The 21,391-nt window shown below is 44.5% G+C and overlaps 1 pseudogene; it reads left to right on the top strand.

The window, feature by feature from the left end:
* Positions 1-19,494: 19,494 nt before the first annotated feature.
* On the top strand, positions 19,495-19,733 carry LOC139279377 (U2 spliceosomal RNA; annotated as a pseudogene).
* The last annotated feature ends 1,658 nt before the right edge of the window (positions 19,734-21,391 follow it).

Below are 21,391 nucleotides of genomic sequence, written 5' to 3'. Positions count from 1 at the left end.
AATAGGGAACTGCGAGCTATATATATAACTGAACCAATCACACAACATGCCCAGCAATAACCAAATAAAGCTTCACAACATTTATACTGAGTTCATTTGCACATATGATTCTGGTTACAGTTGGTTCTTGATCTCCTTTTGTATCGTGACGTGATTACAGGGACCACCACTAAGTCCAAACTGGACAAAAATGCTTAATTGTTGTTACAGCACCCTTTATAAGAAGGATTGAACGTACCTTTGCGAAAGGATGTGATCCCATTAAAAGAAAGATGCAAACCCATTATAGAAGGATATAAAAATAATGGAAAAGTAGATTCATTAGGAAGTTACCAGAGATGAGGGATTACATTTATGAAGAGAGACTTGTGAAGTTGGGGCTGTTTTGACAAGAGCTGAGAATAACATAAAAGCAGGCATGTCAGCTGTGGCTCAATGGGTAGCACACTCGCCTTTGGGTCAGAAAGTTGTAGGTTCAGATCCCATACTAGGGACTTGAGCACATATATCTAGGCTGACATTCCAGCGCAGTACTGAGGGAGTGCTGCACTGTGAGAGGTGCCGTCTTTCAAATGAGATGTTAAACTGAGGCCCTGTCTGCTCTCTCAGGTGGACGTGAACGATCCCAAGGCATTATTTCAAAAAAGAGCAGGGGAGCTATCCCTGGTGTCCTGGTCAATATTTATCCCTCATTCAAAACAAGATTATCTGGTCATTATCACATTTGTGAGAGCTTGTTGTGCACAAACTGGCTGCTGTGTTTCCTACATTACAACAGTAACTACACTCCAAAAAGTACTTCATTGGATGTAAAATGTTTTGAGGCATCTGGTGGTCATGGAAGGCACTATATAAATGCAAGTCATTCTGAAGCAGAGTGCTTTTTTTAACCAGAGAATTAAATAGTTACTCAAAAAGAGAAATTACAAAGGGAGTGTGCAGAATATTGGGGTTAAACTATGTAAGAGTGAAAAACCTTAATATAGGGTAAAGTAATTCAGTATAATTAATTTCTAAAAGTAAGTAAGACTGAGAGTAAGGTTTAAAATGCATTCATTGTGGAATAGTTGAATTAGGCAAAACATAGGTCAGAGAAATTCTCTTAGGAGATAAGAACACCCACAGGATTTATGTAGACAGTTCACAGTAATGAGAGAAGACCACAATGTTCCAGTCACACGAGATAACAGACACAAGGCCTCTTTGAAATGCTTACAGACAGGTGGTCTGCCAAGGACGCAACCTGAAAGCAAGTATGGGAACCGTTCACAGAAAAGTAACACATGACCCATAGGGGAGGGGTCTTTTCCCATAGCAACAGTGATGTACCAATAGAATGATTAGAAATTACTGTAACCAATTAAATTAATGTAACGGAAGTAACCAATGACATAGCTGAAAATGTATTAACCAATGTATTAGTAGTAGGTAGGTGGGGACTGGTGACAAATAACCAATGGAACACTTCCCCGCGAAGTTCCACCATTTTGACTGTATCTCAACTGTATAAGAATGTAACTGCGTAGCTTGTCCCATGAGATCGGTGTTGAGAGCACTCTGTAACAGTACTGATGAGGCCAGAACTCCCTTGATTAATCAGGTTTTAATAAACAACTCTTTTCTCCATAAAAGACCTTTCATGTGTGTTATATTTTTAATATTCCACAACAGACTAGGTAGTTCATGAGAAAAAGATTGACACAGACTTATAAAGATGAATGGCTTGTTTCTGAGATGTACCATTCCATGCTTTCATGCAAACATGATGAATCCATTCACAAAGTGAAGTATCTGCATAGACAGCTGCCTCACAAGGTCATAGTCACACTTCAATCAACAGCACGGGCTGGTGGCTTCAGTTTCCAGGGCAGCCAGTCATTTCAATCAGCAAGCCAAATCAGGACAGTTTACAGTTCTACTCTCGAAAAGCCCAATGCAAGTGAAGCACTGTAATGAAAACTGCTAAGTGTGCTAAAATACATATTTAGAGGCTTTACAGCACTTGTAAATCAGATGCCAATGATGCAGAGTTTACAAGAGTGGCCTTCGCATCACTGTAAACATAGAAACATAGAAAATAGATGCAAGAGTAGGCCATTCGGCCCTTCAAACCTACACCGCCATTCAATAAGATCATGGTTGATCATTCCCTCAGTACCACTTTCCTGCTTTCTCTCCATACCCCTTGATCCCCTTAGCCGTAAGTGGCATATCTAACTCCCTTTTGAATATATCCAATGAACTGGCATCAACAACTCTCTGCGGCAGGGAATTCCATAGGTTAACAACTCTCTGAGTGAAGAAGCTTCTCCTCATCTCAGTCCTAAATGGTCCACCCTTTATCCTGCGACTATGTCCCTTGGTTCTGGACTTCCCCAACATCGGGAACATTCTTGCCGCATCTAACCTGTCCAGTCCCATCAGAATCTTATATAATTCTATGAGACCTCCTCTCATCCTTCTAAACTCCAGTGAATAAAGGCCCAGGTGATCCAGTCTCTCCTTATATGACAGTCCAGCCATCCCTGGAATCAGTCTGGTGAACCTTCGCTGCACTCCCTCAATAGCAAGAATGTCCTTCCTCAGATTAGGAGACCAAAACTGAACACAATATTCCAGGTGAGGCCTCACTAAGGCCCTGTACAACTGCAGTAAGACCTCCCTGCTCCTATATTCAAATCCCCTAGCTATGAAGGCCAACATACCATTTGCCTTCTTCACCGCCTGCTGTACCTGCATGCCCACTTTCAGTGACTGATGAACCAGGTCTCGTTGCACCTCCCCTTTTCCTAATCTGCCGCCATTCAGATAATATTCTGCTTTCGAGTTTTTGCCCCCAAAATGGATAGCCTCACATTTATCCACATTATACTGCATCTGCCATGCATTTGCCCACTCATCTAACCTGTCCAAGTCACCCTGCAGCCACTTAGCGTCCTCTTCACAGCTCACACCGCCACCCAGTTTAGTGTCATCCACAAACTTGGAGATATTACACTCAATTCCTTCATCTAAATCATTAATGTATATTGTAAAGAGCTGGAATCCCAGCACTGAGCTCTGCGGCACTCCACTAGTCACTGCCTGCCATTCTGAAAAGGACCAGTTTATCCAGACTCTCTGCTTCCTGTCTGCCAACCAGTTCTCTATCCGCGTCAGTACATTACCCCCAATACCATGCGCTTTGATTTTGCACAGCAATCTCTTGTGCGGGACCTTGTCAAAAGCCTTTTGAAAGTAGAAATACACCACATCCACTGGTTCTCCCTTGTTCACTCTGCTAGTTACATCCTCAAAAAATTCCAGAAGATTCATCAAGCCTGATTTCCCTTTCATAAATCCATGCTGACTTGATCCGATCCTGTCACTGCTTTCCAAATATGCTGCTATTTCATCCTTAATGATTGATTCCAACATTTTCCCCACTACTGATGTCAGGCTAACCGGTCTATAATTACCCGTTTTCTCTCTCCCTCCTTTTTTAAAAAGTGGTGTTACATTAGCTACCCTCCATTCCATATGAAGTGATCCTGAGTCGATAAACTGTTGGAAAATGATCACCAATGCATCCATTATTTCTCGGGCCACTTCCTTAAGTACTCTGGGATGCAGACTATCAGGCCCCAGAGAATTATCGGCCTTCAATCCCATCAATTTCCCGAACACAATTTCCCACCTAATAAGGATTTCCTTCAGTTCCTCCTTCTCACTAGACCCACTGTCGCCTAGTACATTCGGAAGGTTATTTGTGTCTTCCTTCGTGAAGGCAGAACCGAAGTATTTGTTCAACTGGTCTGCCATTTCTTTGTTCCCCATTATAAATTCACCTGAATCCGACTGCAAGGGACCTACGTTTGTCTTCACTAAACTTTTTCTCTTCACATATCTATAGAAGCTTTTGCAGTCAGTTTTTATGTTCCCTGCAAGCTTCCTCTCGTATTCTATTTTCCCCCTGTTAAGTAAACCCTTAATCCTCCTCTGTTGAATTCTAAATTTCTCCCAGTCCTCAGGTTTGTTGCTTTTTCTAGCCAATTTATATGCCTCTTGCTTAGCTTTAACACTATCCTTAATTTCCCTTGTTAGCCATGGTTGAGCCACCTTCCCCGGTTTTTTTTCCAGTCAGGAATGTACAATTGCTGAAGTTCATCCATGTGATCTTTAAATGTTTGCCATTGCTTATCTACCATCAATCCTTTAAGTATTATTTGCCAGTCTATTCTAGCCAATTCACGCCTCATACCGTCGAAGTTACCTTTCCTTAAGTTCAGGACCCTAGTTTCTGAATTAACTGTGTCACTCTCCATCTTAGTAAAGAATTCTACCATATCATGGGGCCTCGCACAACAAGATTGCTAATTAGTCCCTTCTCATTACACATCACTCAGTCTAAGATGGCCAGCTCACTAGTTGGTTCCTCGACATATTGGTCTAGAAAACCATCCCTAATACACTCCAGGAAATCCTCCTCCACTGTATTGCTACCAGTTTGGTCCGCCCAATCAATATGTAGATTAAAGTCGCCCATGATAACTGCTGTACCTTTATTGCACACATCCCTTATTTCTTGTTTGATGCAGTCCCCAACCTCAATACTACTCTTTGGTTATCTGTACACAACTCCCACTAACGTTTTCTGCCCTTTGGAATTCTGCAGCTCCACCCATACCGATTCCACGTCATCCAGGCTAATGTCCCTCCTTACTATTGTATTAATTTCCTCTTTAACCAGCAACGCCACCGTGCCTCCTTTTCCTCTCTGTCTATCCTTCCTAAATGTTGAACACCCCTGGATTTGCGTTCACAGCCTTGGTCACCCTGGAGCCATGTCTCCTTGATGCCAATTACACCATATCCATTAACTGCTGTCTGCGCAGTTAATTCGTCCACCTTATTCCGAATACTCCTCGCATTTAGGCACAGAGCCTTCAGGCTTGTATTTTTAACACACTTTACCTGTTTAGAATTTTGCTGTAATGTGACCCTTTTTGGTTTTTGCCTTGGGTTTCTCTGCCCTCCACTTTTACTATTCTCCTTTCTATCTTTTGCTTCTGACTCCATTTTATTTCCCTCTGTCTCCCTGCATAGGTTCCCATCCCCCTGCCATGTTAATTTAACTCTTCCCCAACAGCACTAGCAAGCACTTCCCCTAGGACATTGGTGCTGCCCAGGTGCACTCCGTCCGGTTTGTACTGGTGCCACCTCCCCCAGAACCGGTTCCAATGTCCCAGGAATTTGAATTCCTCCCTCTTGCACCACTCCTCAAGCCACATATTCCTCTGAGCTATCCTGCGATTCCTACTCTGACTAGCGCGTGGCACTGGTAGCAATCCTGAGATTACTACCTTTGATGTCCTACTTGTTAATTTAGCTCCTAGCTCCCTAAATTCGTTCTTTACCTTTTTCGTCGGTACCTATATGCATCACGACAACTGGTTGTTCACCCTCCCTTTTCAGAATTTCCTGCACCCGCTCCGAGACATCCTTGACCCTTGCACCAGGGAGGCAACATACCATCCTGGAGTCTCGGTTGTGGCCGCAGAAATGCCTATTTATTCCCCTTACAATCGAATCCCCTATCACTTTTGCTCTCCCATTCTTTTTCCCTCCCTCCTGTGCAGCAGAGCCACCCACGGTGCCATGAACTTGGCTGCTGCTGCCTTCCCCTGATGAGTCATCCCTCTCAACAGTACCCAAAGCGGTGTATCTGTTTTGCAGGAGGATGACTGCAGGGGACCACTGCACTACCTTCCTTGCACTACTCCTCCTGCTGGTCACCCATTTACTATCTGGCTGTGTACCCTTTACCTGCGCTGAGACAAACTCGCTAAATGCATGTCATTCTCTGCATCGTGCATGCTCCAGAGTGAATCCACCCGCAGCTCCAGTGCTACAATGCAGTCTGTCAGGAGCTGGAGGCGGATACACTTCCCGCACACTGGAAGCATCCCTGACTTCCAACATAGTACAGGAGGAGCATAACACGTGTCCGAGCTGTCCTGCCATGACTTAACCCTTAGATTAACTTAATTCGGCAACAACAATGCTCAAGGTTGCTTACTGATATAGAAAAGAAAAAGAAAAACTCCTTACCAATCACCAGCCAATCACTTACCCCCTTGGCTGTGACGTCACCTTTCGATTTCCTTCCACTTCTTTTTTGCCTTCTCTCCCTACTGCAGCTGCACCGGCTGGCCTCTCCGACCACGAATCCCCGCTGCCTCTCGCCAACTCACCAACACTGGGCCTTTTTATAGGCCTCCCCATGCTGCCTTTCCGACCACGAACTCCCATGAACTGTAATAGTCATAGGGATTCGTGACTTTGGCAAGTTGCATAATTCAAACACAAAAATATAATTTAAATAAAGGTGGTATTCCCTTGTATACTTAATCACCTCTCGCAGTGAGGTTGAGTAGGATAAGGAGGACTAGTGCACCATTGTCACAGTCACAGTGGATGCCAATTGTGACAATTACTTTCTGTGTCCTTTAAATCAACTACTGCTAGTCTGAGACTCCCAATTTACATGCATGCCAAAACATAAATAAAATGCAGAATATCCTTGCCCGCAAATTAATATTTAAATTCAATTCTCATTTGTTTGGACCAGGTGCTTCCACCCTCGGTGTTACCTGTCAATACAAAATTACATGTGATGCAAAGTGATGGCGATTTGGTGCAAGGGAACTTTGCCTAATTATCAGATCGAGTCTCTTTCGATTTATGCCTGTAAATCAGGTGGATTTCTTCCAAAACTGGAGGCTCTACATCGTTAGTTGTTGCATAGCTATATGAGTATACTTCTAAACTGCCCTCGTGTGCCTCATCCCCAACTTCAGAAGCGAAACCTATACACCGCCAGTGTGACATTTATCTATTTCCCACATTAGGAACATAGGAATAGGAGTCGACTATTTAGCCCCTTGAGCATACTCAGCCATTCAATTAGATAATGGCTGATCTATATCTTACCTCCATTTATGTGCCTTTGTTCCATATCCCTTAATCCCTTTACCTAACAAAAATATATTAATCTCAGTTTTGAAATTTACAATTGACCTAGCCTGAACAGTCTTTTGTGGGGAGAGAGTGTTAGGTTTCCACTATCTTTTGCACATTGAAGTGCTTCCTGACATCACCCCTTAATCACTAAAGCCGAGCTCTAATTATAAGATTATGTCCACTTGTTCTGGACTGTTGGTGGGGACCAGAGGGAACAGTTTTTCTCTATCTACTCTATCATATCATGGGCCCGAAATTGATGCCCACTGCCGCTGACTGCCGCCCACTGCCGCTGATATTCCTCTGCTCGAACCGCCCAGTGCCACTTTCGACGTTGCCTGGAGCGGGCAGGAGGGGAGAGCCACTGGGAAGCGCCCGACGACGTCAGCGGACGGCCGATGTGCATAAGTCGACTCCCGCCCGCCGTGATTGCCAGATTGGTGCGGGCGGGAGTCGGCTGGAGTTGGCAGCAGGACGGCGGTGGACCGCTGCGTGCAGGCGGCTCTGTCCTCAACACTAATTGTGAAGCTGGCGTAAAACAGGTTAGTGATATTTTTTTAATGTATTTCTTTACAGGGACTTACCTGGATGGGTCCCCTGAAGGTTGTCAAAAGTTTTTTTTTTAAACGTTTTTTATTTTTAGGTGTTCGACCCTCCATGGGCCCAACTCCATCCTCGGCAGCACTGGGACGGCAAGTGCATTTGTCAACGAGAATGTTAGCTCCCACCGGCTCCTGCCCAGATTGTCAGTGTACATCGCTGCTTTGCTGCCCGCCAACCTTCAAGGGACCTTGCTGATGAAACCCCGCCCAAAGAACCATCAGGGACCTCGGCAGCCATCGCCGGTCCTTTGGGTGGCACTTGGGCGGGCGGGGGCCTTCACCAAATTCGGGCCCCATATCTTTAATCATCTTAAACACATCAATTAGTTCACCCCTTAATCTTCTATAGTGAAGGGAACACAAGCCTACTCTATGCAACCTGTTTTCATAATTCAACCTTCTATGCCCTGGTATTATTCCAATGAATCTGCGCTGCACCGCCTCCAAGGCCGGTATATCCTTCTTGAGGTGAGGTGCAGTGCCCAGAACTGAACACAGTACTGCAGATATGATCTAACCAGAGCTCTATCCAACAGTAGCATACCTTCCACTTCCTTTGCATTCCAGTTATTTTGTGATCTTATGGACTCTCTGGGACAATTTGAAAGTGAGGCAATGGTGTACAATGGGCAAAGTCAATGAAAAGCAAAAAAAAATTAGGCATAGTGTATAATAGTCAGCTGATTCAATATTGGCCATTTTACACCATCACTGAAAGTTAAAAGTAGCTCCCTCTGAGTGAGATTCCCAATCGATGATGATTTAATGGAACTTACGGACTGCAATCGAATGCCCATTAGAAATAGAATCGAGACTGCCCAAGCTCTTTCACTTGGAACCTTTATGCAGCAGAGGGAGACTTTCATTCCAGTTTGGATTGGATTTTTCAAGGCAGAAGACACAGAAGGGAGTAATGTTTTACATGCAAATACCTCCTACCCAGGTGTACTTCTCCTTTAACTATATATCTTGGACCAATTAATTTATTAAAAAATGCAGTAGGAAGTTGGCGACACACTCACCAAGGAGAGGGCACGTCACCAAACATGCATTTTTGTTACAATTCTTTCAGAGCTGGTTCAGACTTTGCATAGCATTAACCTTTCCTTTAGCAATCTGTGGTATGGAAACATCTGTGTAGCACAGTAGTCAATCTGGAGCACATTAAAGAAAAACAATTGCGGTATTTGTCAGGCGGGCCTCAGCTGTGGCGGACTATGATTTGCCATTCTGATCCTCGCCTTCCCCACAGAGCTGAAAGAAAGGCAAAGATTTGCATAAATTTCTTGTGATTGTGCGTCTCTGGAAGGAATCGCTGGAAGGGAATTACATTTAAGTTATCTATTTCAAATGTCAGCCGCAATTTGTTTGCAATGTATCTGCCAGCCGTGGCAGTGATGCCTTCAGACTGTTTTCCTTCCTGCCCCTCAAAGTCATCTAAATGTCAAGATGCCGATCTCGCCCAGCGCTGTTTCCTCATGAATTCATTAAGGTGGTCAGCATTGTAACATTTGAACTGCTTATTGATTTTTCTACGACCGCTTCATAAAAAAATGTCATTTTTTGTTGCTTGTTGCCTTTGTTTAATAATGCCTTTGCATGTCACGAGGAGTAAAATGCACCCAGCATTTTTGCAGCAACCTTTCTTGCGCTTTGCACTTTCTGTATTGGGAAATATCAGAAAAGAAAAAAACAAAAGCAATATTTGAAATCAATGAGCCGTGCGGATTTCGGGATGACAACTGCAAAGAGCAAAGAATGCAAATCATTACCTACTTGTAGTCAAATCTTATTAATGCATACTGAGACATTGTTCAATGTTTTATACTCGACATCGAGGCCCTGTTGTCCAAGGATTATTTTTCTGAAGCTGACTAACTCGCACAGTGAAGTTCCTCCATGCAAAAGAGGTTTGCCTGCTGTCAGGTTCAATATTGGTGGCATTTTGCTGGCTATGTAAAATAATTAAAAGAAAAATCGTCGAGAAAGATTATCTTGACAAAAAATTTAGCCCACAGATGAATGAGTTACTGTCAATTATGGCATAGTGCAGGGTCAGATTGCAGGCTTTATTTCTATTTGAGTTGAGCAGGAATATAGAAAGTACAATCAACAGGAATTGGAAGAACGTTATTAAATCAAAGACAAAGAAAGAACATCCATTCAAATAGTGTCTTTCACCTCCTCAAGATGCCCCAAAGCCCTTCACAGCCAATTAATTACTTTTAAACTGTGGTCACTGATGTTATGTAGGCACATACAGCAGCTAATTTGTGCATATCAAAGTTTCACAAGAAGCAAATTAATTAAATGACCAGTTAGCCTGTTTTGGTGATGTTGGTTGAGGGATAAATGCCATCCAGGACATTGTGAGAACTCCTCTACTTTTCTTCGTATAAAGCCATAGGATCTTTTATATCCATTTGAACAGATAAACTGCACCTCACTTTAACTTGTCGGTGGTGAAATTGGTCCTCGGCAGTCGCATGAAACACGCTTCTAGTGAATCAGCAGAATGAAGCTGTGGTTTCAATTCTAACCAATGATTGTAAGGGGGTGGTCCCGGGGGTCAGGTTCACTTCTGACCTACTTGAGTGGTTCGAATCGCTCCCACTCCCTTGGGTTCTAGACTCTGGGTTTATTTGGGGGGTGTGATAAAGTGCAAAGGACAGCTAGTTTGATGCAAAAGCACTTTGATTTTATTACAGACAAGAAAATACAATGTCAAACTTATAATCACTCTAATAAAGAACAATACATTACACATTCAAAGGGGGTTACAGTAAAATTACACCTCCCACCTCCCAATACCTAATCCTAGCTAGGTTAGACTCCAGGGTGGGCAGGGACTATGCTTACCAATCCCTTCTGGTCACTTAGCGATAGTTTGCGATTTTGGGGTTCGTTGAATTGTGTAGGTTCTGCTTGTCGTACCCCGAACATCGGAGAAGACTTCTTACTGCGCAATGTTCAGTTGGGTTGAGTCCGCTGATGCGGTGAGGCATGTTTTGGATCTATGGGGTAAGTACCCAGTTTTCTTCGTTAGAAATAGGTTCACCTGTTTTCACCTGTTGGTAGTCAGGCCTTAGATTGTAGAGTGGAAACTTTCGATTCTTCGTTTTTTTTCCTGTTGAAGTTTGGTTTCGAGTTTGGTCGATCGCGGTGGTTTTTCGTTGGTACCACGTTGGCTGTGGTCAGTTGCTGCCACAATGGTGATGTTTTTCCTTCCTTCAGGACTTCAGGACTTCGAGGCTGGAGAAGTTAGTTTACAACTGTCATGTTGGTTTCTCTCCCTTCTTGATGACATCAGCGCGGTCTCGGTTGTATGGCAAAGTGTGTCATACCCTCTGTTGAAACAGTGGGCTAGTTATACGGTTTGAGCTGTTCTAATCTTCACGCCAAATCAGTCCAGGATTTTTGTTTAAATTAGGCGGGCTTGACTTCTCTTTGTAATATTTTGGCGGGCTCGTTAAAAGTTAATATGTCTTGGGCGGGTTGCAGTTCTCAATCTATTTCCTGATGGATTGCAATGTCCTTTTGTGCTTAATTTTTCACATACAGGCTGTCGTGGGCCCTTTGTTCTTATCCATGTTGAAGATGGCTTTTCTCAGTTTGGTTTGATGGCTAGCCATCTCTGAGTTATTGTTGTAATGTAAATGTCTCTTGTGGAGAAGGGTTTTCGAATGTCCATTCCTTCAGACAAATTAACTTAGTCTCAACACCCAGACAGTTCCAATAATCAAGTGGGCTTCTTTAGTTCTTTAGGCCCGCCCACAGACTTGAATTTGTCTTTTAAAAGTCCAAAATTCGATTAAAGTTCGTAGTTTCTTCCATAAGCACTTTAGGATTTCAAACTTTCTGGTAGATAGTCCCAAATTAAATTTCCTTTCGAATGAGCCCAAATACTGGGCGGGTGTTCTTGTGAAATTTGCACCCTACAGCCCTGTTAACACTCCACACTCTTGAGTGTCAAACAAGGTAAGCAAAATTCCTGATCCTGAGAGTCAACCTTCCCCGTTTTTATACTAACTAAACATTAACGTGCATCCCCTGGTGAAATGCAATGCAATTTATAGGCGAATATAATCACTATAATTCGGTTACAGCATAGAGGGGATACGATTCCCCTCCTTTACTCGGTTTTTACAGTAAAATAATGGTCAAATACAACTTTAAGTTCAATAAAATAAAAGCACATGGTCAAACATCTTCTCAAGTAATATAGAGGTCCATAGAAAAACACATTTTGAGTTCAGTAAAAATAAAGGTACATCGCCAAACACATTTTAAGTAACACTCTTACAACACTCGATATTTGCGGTTTACAGCAGGTAAAATAAAACATGGTAGTATGTGTCACCCCTCCCTGCGTGATTCCCAAGTTCGGTCAAGGAGCGTACAGCACCCTTTGGTGCCTGATCTGACGGCCTCTGCGTTTCACTCAGCAAGTGAGACACCATAAGTAAAGAATAATCGCAAGTTGACAGATAACTCAAGTGTGGGAAGTGATTCAGATCCAGACTGAGACGTCTATATTTCTAAAAAGGTCTCACCAAGGCAGAATGGTGATCTCGAGAATCTTTTTTCCTACCTCAATTGTTTTCTGTTCTAGAGTGTAGAAGTGTTTTTGTGAGATAATTACAACTTTTAGCAGAGCGGTAAAGTGTTCGGGTAGAGGGGGAATTGCATAGCCAAAATGTACAACATAATCCTGCAGGTTTGTAATGTTTTCCTTCACAGTGGAGGGTTCAGGAATGGGGACAATCCGTTCCTGGGCCACTTGAACTGATGCCTCAGGTTTGAAGCAAAAACTGCTGTCACTTACCAGACACCAGAAGTGTCCATGTTGGTAGTGGGGCGCACTGGTGGTGACACAATATGCCCCACCCCCTATGTATACTACCTGTGGAGGGACATGGTCCTGTGTCATTACCTCCATGGTGCAGTTAATAGGCTGTGCACCAGCAGCTTTAAACCCACACTGTGACTTTGAATGGGCACTCAAGTACTGGGGACACAGTATTACGTGTGCACCCCGGCTCCGGCACCCGGAGAGGTCAGTACCCGTTACAGCGTGTTCCCACTTTATGACATAGGGTGGGACCGCTGCGGAACGAATGTGTGCACCTCCCTGAATAACTCTAATGGTCTCCACCCGGTATACCGGTGCGAGTCGGGCTGTCCCACCCATGACCGTCATCTTTAGTACGATTCCTATAATGGTGTGGTTAGATTTCCCACAGTCCACTGGGACAGGGTAGACTTCAGAGGCTAGGCGGAGCTGGCACAGGCTTAATTAATTGCTGTATGGGTAGAGAGCTGCGAGGTGCTTGTCCTGATCCAAGAGGGGACTAAACCTTGTTTTAAATCCTCCATGTTGTTGCGGCCTTCGCCCAACAACCATGCCCCATACAATATGCACACCTCGTTCTGTGTAGCCTGGTCCGAAGCTTTTCTATCCTCCCGTATGAGTGCATTCACTGTCTGTGCATGTTTTTCCAGCTCAGCCACTATTTCCTTTAAATGGACAGTAATAGCCTGGTCCTCGTGTAGTTCTGAGCATACTACTGTGTTCTCTTGTTTCAGGATTTTTCTCAATTGTTTCTTTAAACCGTTTATCTGTGTTTGTAGTGCTATGTCATCTAGGCTATTTATTACAGAGGATGCTGTATTGTAGGCAGTAAAAACGTCGTTTATAATTCCCCTTCTAGGTCTCCCTGAGCCCATGGTGTCCCTAGCGTTTAGCGTGTATAGGTCTGCCTTGTCTACATTTCCAAAGTCTAACTCATAAAATTTCTTGAACATGCCTCTAACTAGGGCCTGGTATAGCAGCTCTGTTTCCTTCGGGCACCATGCAGGTAGGTGTACCTCGGTAAGGTTTAAAATTACTCAAGCTACTGCATAATATATCCCCTGGTATAACACCTTTTCGGTCGGTACCAATAGTAATCCATTCCCAGGTCCCTTGGTGGTGGTAGGACACCTTTCTATTATTCTATTACTGTGCGTATTGGCGGGGTTGTGGGCAGAGGTTTCTTAATGTGTGCTCTTAGTTCAGTGGTGTCAAATGGGAGTGGGAAGTGTGGAACTGCGCACCCGTGTAGGCTAGAATCCCACCCCATCCCTTCCCCTTCATCAAGCCATTGCCTGGCGAAGGCGATCAATATGCCTGCGGGACAAATATTTTCTGATCCCCACATGCAAACGTAAATTTCTTGTTCGGATTCCCACCATTTGTCCCAACACACTTTTACTCCTCCCTGTGTCCCCATGATGGTGTGGTACGTATTATTACCGAGTTTTTCCCAGTCTGATTCCTGGTCCTATGCATCCTTGCTGAGTTTTCTGAGCCACCACCATCTTCCCAGCGGAATCTTTCCTGTACAAGTCAAACATACATGTTTTCCCTCTGTAACACTGACTCAGCAGCGATAATCCGTATCCGGGGGCATGGAACTGAGGCCTCCCCATAGGTAAAACCTTCCTGGCTGGAGTAGCGGGTAGAATTAGATCCCAGCCACCCTGGCCATCTTCCCTCCTGGGCGTAAACGGCGAGTACCTCCACACCTGGTGTGCCACCCCCGGTGGTTATGATTGGTGTTCTTTCTCCTGAACACCCGTAAATGAGGGATTCTTCCACGTCTCCTTGGTCGCCGCTGCTCATCCTTATCAGGGCGAGCAGGAACAGAAGCCTTCTCATGTTGTTCTCTTTGCTGTAGGGGCACATAAAACAGATTGTCTAGCCCTGAGAAAGCTCTCTAGCTTGACAAATGTGACCGAGTTCCAAATTGGGCTCATAGTCTTTAAGACATAATATAGTCTTTAATCGACTAGCTGACTTATTCAGTTCCTTGTGGACTGATTGTCTGCTTCTAACTTTTATCCCACAGCCGTTTTGCTTGTTATCTCACAGGTGCTTCCTTTAATAGTTATACCGGTAGATTCATCTTACTCCCGGGTATTACCCAGCCAGTGTCGCTTTCAATAGCTGCACAGGTAAATTCTTTTCCTTACCCCAGTAACTAATACATATATCATTTATCATTACACAGATAATCATAAACTCTCTAAATTATTCAATAAACATTCTTAAATTCATATCGTACAATATATGTACATCTGCTACCCGTCTCCGGGTAGCCAGGTTAAGTCCTGCCTGCTTTCTTTCTTCTTTTGCCTCTGGGTGTCCAGCAGGGCCGGTAGTAAGTCAGCTTGCACCGCCGGACCCGGAGTGTCCTGACCGGATGCGGGTTTGAGTCCCACACTATCGGAGGAACGTCCCCTCGGGTGCTGCAGCACACCGCTCCTTTGGGGATGGCTGCCTGGTTCGTTTCTTCCCCTGGGGGTCCTGCCTGGTTGAGGGCTACGGGCTGGGGACTCTCACTTGGTGGCTGGTCCACCGCAATCTCTTCTGAGGGTCCCTCGTTGCCCAAGGCTACCGGCTGGGTGTCCCTGCTCGCGGGCTGGTCCCTGACCTTAGGTACCCTTTTGTGGCTGGTCCCTTTCCCAGGGCTGAACCATTTAAATTGGAGCATTGGTGACCACGGTGTCTTTGGCCGTGGTGTGTGGGGAGTCCTTCTTAAGGCTCTGGCCGAGTCCCAAATGATTGGGGGGACAGCTCCTCCAGTAACACAGTCCACCGCCCCTCTAGGTGCAGTCTGTGGGTCTGCCACGTCCCCTCTGGGAATTCCACAGTCGGGGGCTGCTGGCTGGGGGTTCCTGTCTTTAGTACGGTTTACAGTTTTTGGCTGTCCCTACGTTTAGCTGTTGCCCTTGGTTGAAGAGTTTGCACTGATTTATGTGCTTCACTGGTAAACATGTGAAAATGGTCAATGATGCAGCTGTGGAGTGTGTCCTTTTTGGTAAAAATGACTGAACGGCAACAGAGAAGGTGTTGATTTAATACTATGGTCCTGCAAGTTGTGGTAAGCTTATCAATAGATCAGCACAATGATATTTTAATGAGGAGGACATCCCCCAGCATAAAAGAAACAATAGAGACTAGGACTTATTTTCATATGCCTACCACTCCAACTTCAACCATAAACCATCAACCAACTTCAAGTCTCCTTTACCTGATGGCTTGCATCCTAGGGTCTTAAGAGAAGTAGCGGCAGGGATCGTGGATGCATTGGTTGTAATTTATCAAAATTCCCTGGATTCTGGGGAGGTCCCAGCAGATTGGAAAACTGCAAATGTAATGCCCCTATTTAAAAAAGGAGGCAGACAAAAAGCAGGAAACTATTGACCAGTTAGCCTAACATCACTTGTTGGGAAAATGTTGGAGTCCATTATTAAAGAGGCAGTAGCAGGACATTTGGCAAAGCAAAATTCAGTCAGACAGAGTCAGCATGAATTTATGAAAGGGAAGTCATGTTTGACAAATTTCCTGGAATTCTTTGAGGATGTAACAAACAGGGTGGATAAAGGGGAACCAGTGTATTTGGACAAGTGTATTTGGACTTCCAGAAGGCATTTGACAAGATGCCACATAAAAGGTTATTGCACAAGATAAAAGTTCACGAGGTTGGGGGTAATATATTATCATGGATAGAGGATTGGCTAACAAACAGAAAACAGAGAGTTGGGATAAATGGTTCATTCTCTGGTTGGCAATCAGTAAGTAGTGGGGTGCCGCAGGGATCAGTGTTGGGACCCCAAATATTTACAATCTATATTAACAACTTGGAAGAAGGGACTGAGTGTAACATAGCCAAGTTGGCTGACGATATAAAGATGGGAGGAAAAGCAATGTGTGAGGAGGACACAGAAAATCTGCAAAAGGACATAGACAGGCTAAGTGAGTGGGCAAACATTTGGCAGATGGAGTATAATGTTGGAAAGTGTGAGGTCATGCACTTTGGCAGAAAAAAAATCAAAAAGCAAGTTATTATTTAAATCAAGAAAGATTGCAAAGTGCTGCAGTACAGCGGGACCTGGGGGTACTTGTACATGAAACACAAAAGGATTATATGCACGTACAGCAAGTGATCAGGAAGGCCAATGGAATCTTGGCATTTATTGCAAAGGGGATGGAGTATAAAAGCAGGGAAGTCTTGCTACACCTATACAGGGTATTTGTGAGGCCACACCTGGAATACTGCGTGTAGTTTTGGTTTCCATATTTACGAAAGGATATGCTTGCTTTAGAGGTAGTTCAGAGAAGGTTCATTAGGTTGATTCCGGATATGAGGGGGTTGACCTATGAGGAAAGGTTGAGTAGGTTGGGCCTCTACTCATTGGAATTCAGAAGAATGAGAGGTGATTTTACCGAAATGTATAAGATTTTGAGGGGGCTTGACAAGGTGGATGCAGAGAGGATGTTTCCACTGATGGGGGAGACTAGAACTAGAGGTCATAATCTTAGAATAAAGGGCCGTCATTTAAAACTTTGATGAGGAGAAATTTCTTTGCTCAGAGGGTTGTAAATCTGTGGAATTCGCTGCCTCGGAGAACTGTGGAAGCTGGGACATTAAATAAATTTAAGACAGAAATAGACAGTTTCTTAAACGATAAGGGGTTATGGGGAGCAGACAGGTAAGTGGACCTGAGTCCATGATCGGATCAGCCATGATCATATTAAATGGTGGAGCAGGCTCGAGGGGCCATATGGCCTACTCCTGCTCCTATTTCTTATGTTCTTATATACAGTGTATTAGTGGCCAGGATATTAGCTTCACCCGTATCCCCATTTGCCGCACATCTGCCACGATCTCTCGCCGCTCCTCCAGCACAAAAAATTTGCCGCACCTCCGCCACAATCACTCGCCGAATCTCAGCCAGGATTCCTCACCGCTCCTCCACTCCGATAATTCACCACATTTCTGCCTCAATCTCGAGCTGCTTCTCTGCCTCAATCATTCGTCGCACCTCTGCCATAATCTCTCGCCGCTCGTCTGCCCAGACCTTCCCGCTCCTCTGCTGTATCTGGGCCCCGCCGACGTTCCTGCCCATGCTCCAAACAGCAACCTGGGGTACGGGGCTCAGATGGGTGTACGGAGTCCAGAAGAACAAAGGGCCCAGGGGCAGCACGGGCCAGCCCACACTGCGATATGTGTGCACACTAGGTCCATGCAGCGGAACAGGTCTCCAGTCGTCCTGGTTAACCCTTGCCACTGGGTAAAGGCCTTGCTCTGTCAAGCCCATGTGGTGGCTGATATGCACTGATCCCCACACGTTAAAAAAATCCACACACAGGCATCCTCCACCCTTGAAGTTCAGGACTGGAATATCGGGTCCTCCATTGAAGCATCTGCGAACTCATCCCTTTTGGTGTGGAAGCAAGTCATCCTCATTCGAGGAACCACCTATGATGATGATTAGCTTCAGCAGATTCCACTGATTTAAGGTCATTTTCTAGAGCTCCCATCAAGTAGTCAGACTACTGCCTCATTTCACAACCTGCAGCTCTCTATGCCCCTATCTCTCAGCACACCTGTGGAAATCTAGCAGGAAGGCCATGGATAACATGCAAGTGGGAGGATCTTTAATAGGCCCACATTTTTTTCAGCTAAGTGCTTTAGAACTTTTAAAGACCTTTCATGTTTCTTTTAATTTAGTTTTACGTTGGAATTTAAGCCAGTTGTCATTAATTATTTATTCTGCCCCCAGCTCTCTTTCTTCCCACCAGTAGGTTCCCTAATGTTCACCTTTTAGTGTTCTGAGGAAGAGGAGGGTTGCGGAAGGATGCCACATAGGTCAGGTGGCCTAAGAGGCACTCTGTTGCCTCCGACCAGCCCTCACAAGTGCAAAGCTGTAGAAAAAAAACTATATATGCTGCTTTGGTAGATGCTTGTGTGCTGGAGGCTCCTCTTCTCAAAGGGGAATTTGTCAGCAGACCGCCAGTGACATCTATGTTTCCCAAACCTGAATGCTGAAAGCTTCTTCAGAAGCACCCCAATTATATGTCAGGCTTTACATCGCACTGCATGGAAGAAGGCAATGCCAGCATTTCCCATTTAGACTCATTTACCAAGATGCCACCAATCATTTTAAAACCTACCTGCAAATGGCTATTGGGTTGGTCTTCTCAGGGTCTGGATCAGTAGAGAGGAAGATGCTGTGATGTATCATCTTCTGTCAGGTTATCTGCATCTACCGTGCAGCAGAAGACTTGAACAAAGCAACAGCTGTGGTCTGGAACTTGGCCAAAGCTCCTTTCAGGCATGCTGCAATGCTGACCTATGAGATGGTGCCCTGGAGTGGCATAGATGACCCCCTCCTCATAAACGGCTTGTACAGAACAACCTTGACTTTAGCAGTGATTAAATAGAAAGTGCTAGTCTGCTCCATTACTTGTTTGCTGACACATATCTGTTCAGGGTTTATTTTCCCTTCATTTCTGACTGCCAAGTCTTAGTCCGCTGCCTCTTCAGTCTTTATCAAAGGCTATTGGTGTGTTAAAAAGTCGTTCAAGGCTTCTCAAAGGCCTTCCAAATTTTTGTCACTCAAAATGACACTCCCCGATACTGAACTGCATCCTTTTCCTTCCTCTATCATGAAGGGTGCAAAATGCACGAGAACCCCACCAGTGTTTGGGCTCATTCGAAAGGAAATTTAATTTGGGACTATCTACCGGAAAGTTTGAAATCCTAAAGTGCTTATGGAAGAAACTACGAACTTTAATCGAATTTTGGACTTTTAAAAGACAAATTCAAGTCTATGGGCGGGCCGAAAGAACTAAAGAAGCCCACTTGATTATTGGAATTGGGTGTTGAGACTAAGTTAACTTGTCTGGAGGAATGGACATTCGAAAACCCTTCTCCACAAGAGACATTTACATTACAACAATAACTCAAAGATGGCTAGCCATCAAACCAAACTGAGAAAAGCCATCTTCAACATGAATAAGAACAAAGGGCCCACAACAACCTGGATGTGAACAACTAAGCACGCTTCTCGGCCTTTTGGCTAAGATCATGCGTAACTGACCTGACAGGGATGTAACCACCATAACCCCAAGGTGGTTCTCCCTGGATCAGGAAGGTATATGCTTGCTTTTTTGGAAATAGGAGGTGGGTGGGGTGGCTTGACCCATCCACCTCCACGGAGGTGTGTGGGGGGCCTGACCCATCCACCTCCATGGCACGAACCTGGTATTGCAGTACTTCCAGGAATGGTGCAGTGGCTCTAGGCCTTTTGGCTAAGAGCATTGGCGCAGAGTGATCCTTGACGTGTTCAAGGTGACCTCTGGCGTTTGTGATTTGACAAAGAATTGGAATGATTGGCTACGAATTTCAAAAAAAAAAACTAAGCACAAAAGGACATTGCAATGACCAAGCTAATATTTCCATCAGGAAATAGATTTAGAAATGCAACCCACCCAAGGCATATTAACTTTTAACGAGCCCGCCAAAATATTACAAAGAGAAATCAAGCCCGCCAAATTTAAACAAAGAATCCTGGACTGATTTGGTGCAAAGATTAGAACAACTCAAATCGTATAATTGGCCCGCTGTTTCAACAGAGGGTATGGCACACTTTGCCATACAACCGAGACAACGCTGATGTCATCAAGAGGGAGAGAAACCAACATGACAGTTGTAAACTAACTTCTCCAGCCTCGAAGTCCTGAAGTCCTGAATGAAGAAAGAATATCACCATTGCGGCAGCAACCGACCACAGCCAATGTGGTACCAACTAAAAACCACCGCGATCGACCAAACTCAAACAAAACTTCAACAGGAAAAAAAGCAAAGAATCAAAAGTTTCCATTCTACAGTCTAAGGCCTGACTACCAACAGGTGAAAACATTACCTAAAGAGACTTTGAACCTATTTCTAACTAAGAAAACCGGGTTCTTACCCCATAGATCCAAAACACGCCTTACCGCATCAGCGGACTCAACCCAACTGAAGATTGTGCAGTAAGAAATCTTCTCCGACGTTCGGGGTATGGCAAACAGAACCTACAGAATTCAACGTACCCCAAAATCGCAAACTACCGCTAACTGACCAGAAAGGATTGATAAGCATTGTCCCTGCCCGCCCTGGAGTCTAACCTAGCTAGGATTGGGTATTGGGAGGTGGAAGGTGTAATTTTACTATAACCCCTTTTGAATGTGTAATGTATTGTTCTTTATTAGAGTGATTATAAATTTGACATTGTATTTTCTTGTTTGTAATAAAATCAAAGTGCTTTTGCATCAAACCAGTTGTCCTTTGCACTTTGTCACACCCCCCAAATAAACCCAGAGTCTAGGACCCAAGGGAGTGGGAGCAATTCGAACCACTCAAGTAGGTCAGAAGTGAACCTGACCCTCTGGACCACCTCCTTACAAAATGGCGACCATGGCAGGACTCTGGTACAAGGGGTGTGATGCAGAGAGTGCTGGTTTGGGGCAAAGAACCAAGATGGAAGAGAGGATTTCCTCCTATGTATATAAGAAGGTCAATGTCACTAAAGAATGGATGCTTGGTCTATTGCGCGCTGAGCATCCAGCTCATGCTGCAGCCCAGTGGACAGCAAGCAAGGATCACAAAGAAGCAGTAGAGAAGGCAATTTGGTTGGTCTGTCTAAAGCGACAGGTCCAACTCCTGGACAAAACCAATGAGACATTACAGGCAGAGTTATGGGAATGCGCAGAGAACGATCAGGAAAGGGCTATGGCAGAAGAAAGGTTATGGGGAGAAATCCGTAAGCTAAAACAGGAAAGGACCCAGATAATGGAAATGTTTAAAAACAGTCAGGACTATTTTCAATGTCAGGTTACTGAGGCCAAAAATAATGAAAAGTTACTACGGGAGGAAAGCACTCGCCTCACCCTACAAGTAAAAGAGCTCCAGGAA

Source organism: Pristiophorus japonicus, chromosome 1, assembly GCF_044704955.1.
Source record: "Pristiophorus japonicus isolate sPriJap1 chromosome 1, sPriJap1.hap1, whole genome shotgun sequence".
Lineage (NCBI taxonomy): Eukaryota > Metazoa > Chordata > Chondrichthyes > Pristiophoridae > Pristiophorus > Pristiophorus japonicus.
Note: the sequence above shows the minus strand (reverse complement) of the source record. Positions and strands in the feature narration are given on the sequence as shown.